Below are 5,717 nucleotides of genomic sequence, written 5' to 3'. Positions count from 1 at the left end.
CATCTGTCAGTAATTAAACAAAATAACGAAAACAAAGGTAAAGAGAAGAGAAACCCAATATATGTTCTCGAGGCCTTTTAGAAAACATGGAGTTTTTCCTTTGGCGACATATATGCGAATCTACAAGAAAGGTGATATTGTAGACATTAAGGGAATGGGTACTGTTCAAAAAGGAATGCCCCACAAATGTTACCATGGCAAAACTAGAAGAGTCTACAATGTTACCCAGCATGCTGTTGGCATTGTTGTGAACAAACAAGTTAAGGGCAAGATTCTTGCCAAGAGAATCAATGTGCGTATTGAGCATATTAAACATTCTAAGAGCAGAGATAGCTTCCTAAAACGTGTGAAGGAAAATGACCAGAAAAAGAAAGAAGCCAAAGAGAAAGGTACCTGGGTTCAACTAAAGCGCCAGCCTGCTCCACCCAGAGAAGCACACTTTGTGAGAATCAATGGAAAGGAGCCTGAGCTACTGGAACCTATTCCCTATGAATTCATGGCATGATGGGTGTTAAAAATAAACTAATCTGTGGTCTATAAAAAAAAAAAAAAAAACTAAGAGTTCACTATCTCTAGTGACTGTAGAATTGGATTGAAAATGGGAGAATCTTGTCTTTTGTTTAAGAGAAGATAGAGTGTTTTTATTTTGTTTTGCTTTGTTTTAAAGCCAGATGCTTTAGGATTTGTTTCTCCGGGTGTTTGTTAAGCTTTGGGGCTGGGTGGTGAGAACTGGATGGACTATCAGGACACTATGTTCCAGACTTCACCTGTAAAATGGGTTTGGAAGCCTGGGGCAGAGGAGGCAAGATGAGCTCCAAGGTTATTTCCAAGTTTTAACTAAAGACTTTAAGCTTAAAAATGAAGTATTAGGCATTGAAGAGGTAAAATGATGTCTTTTATTAGAGAGAGGTTCCAAGTCCTTAAGAGAAAACAGAAATGAAACACAGAGCCAGAAATAATTATAGCAAAGGCATATTTAAAAACTGAAACAACAAAACTGCGTCAACAGGCACCCTGTTACATGTGATGAGTCAGTTTGTTGTACACATTGTTATGAAATGATCAGTGTGCTTCTGATTTAGTGAAATCAGAAATGGACACCGTACTCCGTCTATTCTACTTTAGTACATTCACAAAAAGGAGGTCGAATACAGAAGAAATTTAAGGTGATAAATGAATCTATTATAGTTTGCCTAGGGCAGTGTGCCATTCTGAAGGTGGATATTGTTCATGAAGAGAACTCTGAGTGAAGTATTTCCTTTTCTAATTATTTTAGAGAGAATGTGGTAGTCTTAAACTCAGACTTTAGTTTGAATATGGCTTAGTCACTTAGGAGTTTTGTGATGCTGAGAACTTTTCAAACCTCTCTTTTATCATTTTTTTTCACCTGTTAAATAAAGAAAAGTCATTTTACTTTGTAAGGTTGTTGTAAAGGATTTGTTATAAGAAGTTTGTCCCCTTTTATGAAATTGTCACAATTTCCTTGAAAAACAGAAAACAAAAATCTGCTTAAAATCTTGGGGCCTGAAGGTGGCATGGTGTTTAGGGGCACTAGACTCCCAAATAGCCAACCACGGTTTGAGTCCCAGACCTGGCGGCTTGCTTTCTCACTTCCCTTTTCCCTTTCTCTCTCTCTCTCTCTGTCCCTCTATGGTCAAGTTAAAATAAATAAATAAATAAATAAATAGAGTTAAATAAAATCATTCTTTTTAAAACATTTTTAAAAGAATGATTTTATTTAACTTCATTTATTTATTTTAAATTTTAACCAGAGAGGGACAGAGTGGGAGAGAGAGAGAGAGAAAGTGAGAAGGGAAGCCACCAGGTCCAGGACTTGAACCACAGTTGGCCATGGGGCATCTGGCACCCTTAACTACCACGTTGCATGCCAGCCCCAAATAAAATAAAATAATTCTTAAAAAAAAAATCTTTTGGGGAAAAGTGCTGTGTAAGAAGATGAGGGCAGCCAGTCTTTGGCATGGTGGTTAAGGTGGCTTGATCCTACATGGCCAACAGCAAGTTCAAAGTCCTGGACCCAGCAGGTTGAACAATAGGCCAAGCACATTTGTGGCATGTGAGTGCCTAAAGTCCCAAAGGGAGGGGGAGATGGAGGAGAATGGACTGTCATGTGACCATTCCCCATGGAGAGTGCTTTTTCACTTTCTGTCTGACTGTCTCTCTTTCTCCTCCTGGTGAGTACATGCATCCACCTGGCAAATTAAAAAGAAAGAAAATACTACTCTATCATACACAAAGGGTAAATACTGTTTTATTAAAGTCCTGTTATGGGGGGGTGTTTCACGATGGGCAGCAAGATGATGTCGGCCAGCAGTGTCGTGCGGGTAGCGAAACCATGTACGCCATTCATAAGGTTTCCTGACAGAAGAGCCGATCCTAAACTGAACCTATCAAAAGCTTTGAGGTCAGCAGGGCTACCATCCCATTCTTCTGCAGTTTCACAGCATCCTAAGGGAAGTAAATCACCAAATTTGCTGATGTATCAGGGTCTACCAGACATGGCAGAAATAATAAAAACTTTACCTCAGGAATACAGAAGGAAACTGGTGTCTCAAGAGGAAATTGAATTTATCCATCATGGTGGTCCAGAGTAATCATTGTGGCTGCTGTTTTCATTAGAAAGAAGAATTGTCTTTACAATAAAGGACTTAGATAGACAAAAGCAAATTCCTGTTGTGTGTGTGTTTGTTACACTGGATCAAGGTGTCAGACATACTTATTTCTGTAAATTACCACAAAAAATGTTTGAATGATTCCAGTACAAACTTTGCTGAGTTTTCTAAGCTCTGACTTACACATTATTATAACAAAATATATTACAAAAATAAATGTGAATATATTTTTAGATTACTGTCTTCCCTTCTTTCTCTGAAAGGTTCCCTAGTTATCTGGACAGTGGTGGAAATTTTGTTGCATGTAAAACATTCCTGGGAGATTAAGCCTACTAATTTTCTGTATAGTCATTTACTGGTGTCTGAAGAATCTGATGTTATTCCTTCAGATTTTAGCAGGTAGAGAGAAAAGAAAGATACTGAAGAGTCAGTCATAGGATTTTATATAAAAATTGAATCTGGATATGGTTAAAATTTGTAGTATAAAGAATGAAAACTTTCTGAAGAATGGTTTAGAGAATGCAAGAAAGAATTAATTTTTCAATCATTCACTCATTAAACTGAATATTTTTTTAAAAGAATTATTTTATTTAACTTTATTTATTTCAATTTTACCAGAGAGGGGGAGAGAGAGAGACAGAAAGAGAGGAAGTGAGAAATCAAGCCGCTAGGTTTGGGACTCAAACCATGGTTGGCCATGTGAGAATAAAGCACCCTTAATCATCACGCCACCTACCGGCCCAAAACTGAGTATTTCTTGAATGTTGGGAAGCAGGGTGAGATGCTATGGGAAGAATGTTTAAGGTGTATCTGAAAGGCAGTGGATTTGAGGACCTGAGAGTTGTTTTATGACTAGAGTAAAAAGTTTGGAATGGAAGGGATGAAAAGGGAGGAGAAAGTTCCAGGGGCCCGATCCACTTGGGCCTATAATTGTGCAAAGGAATTTGATCTTTATACCAAGCACAATGTGGTCCGTGAAATTGTTGCGGACAGGAGAGAATGCCCAGATCTATGTTTAAGAGAGAGCAGGAGTTCCCACTGCAGTGGTGTACACTGTGCAGAGCTCCACAGGCTAGGACCAGTTAGAGTTCCTACAGGCTGGGTGTGGTACCATGTACCTGTAGTCCCAGTGACTCTGGAGAGTGAGGCAGGAGGATAGCAGCTTAAGGCTGGCCTGGGTAACATAGTAAACACTGTCTATAAAAACCAGATGTGGTGCTTGCCTCGTATATCAACTAGGGAGGCTGAGGCAAGAGGCTTGTGATATAGATAGCAAGATCTTTTTTTGTTACTTTTTTTTTCCTTTTAATTGCTAGAGGGCAAATGTGCCGGCCAGAGCGAGTGAGTGAGTGAGAGAGAGAGAGAGAGAGAAGGCACTCCTCACTAGGGTGCTCACAACACAATCCCTTCTCCATTTCTCCATTCTGTTAGGATTTTGAGCATCCATGCACCCATGCCCAGAATGTTCTTCAAGTTTTTGGGGCCAGGATTCAAACCGTGATTGGTAACGGGGGATCTGGCTCTCTTAACCACTAGGTTACAGAGTTGACCTACAAGACCTTGCCTTAAAAATCAAAGAAAGAAAGGAAGGGAGGAAGGAAAGAGAAAAAGAAAATGAAAAGAGCAAGAGAATGAATTCAAGTAGGGTCAGTAGCAATGGAAAGGTGGTGGAGGCCAGGACACAAAATGGCCGACCAGGTGTAGTCAATGAGGAAGGGAGGGAGAGGAAAACAACCTGATAGTTGGTGATGCTTTCTCTTCTTCAAGGTAAAGTTCGTAGGCAGAGTAAGTGAGAGTGGTAAAGGATTAGTTTGGGTTTGGCTGGTGGGTTAAAGGACACTGTGAGATATATATCCCCATTTATTAATTTATCCATTTGTATACCTATTTATATTTTTCATAAATGTGTATTCTAACCATCCTGTCATTTATTTATTTTTTGCTTATTTTGGAATCATTTCAAACTAAAAAATGTTGCAAAAACAGTTCAAAGAACATTTTGTTTTTCTGGAATCATTTGAGAATAAATTGGCAAGTAATGATTTGTCATTACTTCCAAATACTCTAGTGTGTATTTCCTAAAAGTAAGAACATCTCTCACATCAACTGTCAAATTCAGGAAATTAACCAGTAAAGCCGTAGACTTCATTTATGTTTTAACCCAATGATGTCCTATGTAACAAAGTGATCCAGTTACAAATCACATATTACGTTTAATTTTCATGCCTTTTTAATCCTCTTCCATCTTGAATAGTTCCTCAGTGTTTCCTTGACTTTCTATATCTAGTGATTTTTGAAGAGTACAGGTCAGTTATTTTGTAAAATATCCCTTAGTTTGGACTTGTCTGACATGTTCTTGCAATTAAATTCAGGTTATGATTCAGGAATTTTTGTGAGGAATATAACAGAAATGATGTTTTCTTCTCATTGTATCCTATCAGACAGTGATAATGTTCTTGTTATATTACTGGAGATGTTAACCATGATCCTTACTTAAGGCCATGTCTACCAGACTTTTCTGCTCTAAAACTACCTATTATATTTTTATAAACAAACAATTAGGGGTTGGTGCTCTGAGACTACATAATATTATCTTCCTCATCAACCTCTCACACACTTGTTTTTGCATCTATTTATGTTTTTTGGTTGAATTGATTATTAGTATGATAGTTCCTAAATAGTGATATTAAAATTTCCTCATTCCTTCTTCATTTATAAGTTGTCATTCCACTACAGGAATAAGTGTTTCTTCTTGCTTATTCATTCTTTAATTTATTTCAGTTTAGGTGCATGGACTTCTCCCTTCCTTCTTACTAAATTAAAATTTGTTAATATTGTTATTTATCTTGGCACTTAAAATGTACCAGCTTTGGCCAGTGGGAGCCCCTTTAAACTGTCCTCTTTTTTGAGCACATTCTGCCACATAGTGATGATCGAAGCCCATCTTTACTTGCTGGTAGGTTAATAACCTGAAAAGGACTATTGTTCCCAATGCTTGCCCCATGTCCTCCTTTCCCCATGTGGACTCCAACCTCCCACCACTGCCTATTTTTCTGGTACTGAACTACTCAGGAATACAGGGAAAGA

General features: G+C 38.1%; 1 protein-coding gene and 1 pseudogene across 1 annotated transcript in view; both read left to right on the top strand.

The window, feature by feature from the left end:
- The window catches only part of UMAD1 (UBAP1-MVB12-associated (UMA) domain containing 1), a 251,832-nt gene that overhangs the window by 153,572 nt on the left and 92,543 nt on the right, over positions 1–5,717 (top strand). The window lies entirely within an intron of this gene.
- Positions 2,291–2,662, top strand: LOC102478197 (28S ribosomal protein S36, mitochondrial pseudogene; annotated as a pseudogene).

Source organism: Tupaia chinensis, unplaced genomic scaffold (assembly GCF_000334495.1).
Source record: "Tupaia chinensis unplaced genomic scaffold, TupChi_1.0 Scaffold148792_1, whole genome shotgun sequence".
Classification (NCBI taxonomy): domain Eukaryota; kingdom Metazoa; phylum Chordata; class Mammalia; order Scandentia; family Tupaiidae; genus Tupaia; species Tupaia belangeri.
This window is presented reverse-complemented; position numbering and strand designations above follow the sequence as displayed.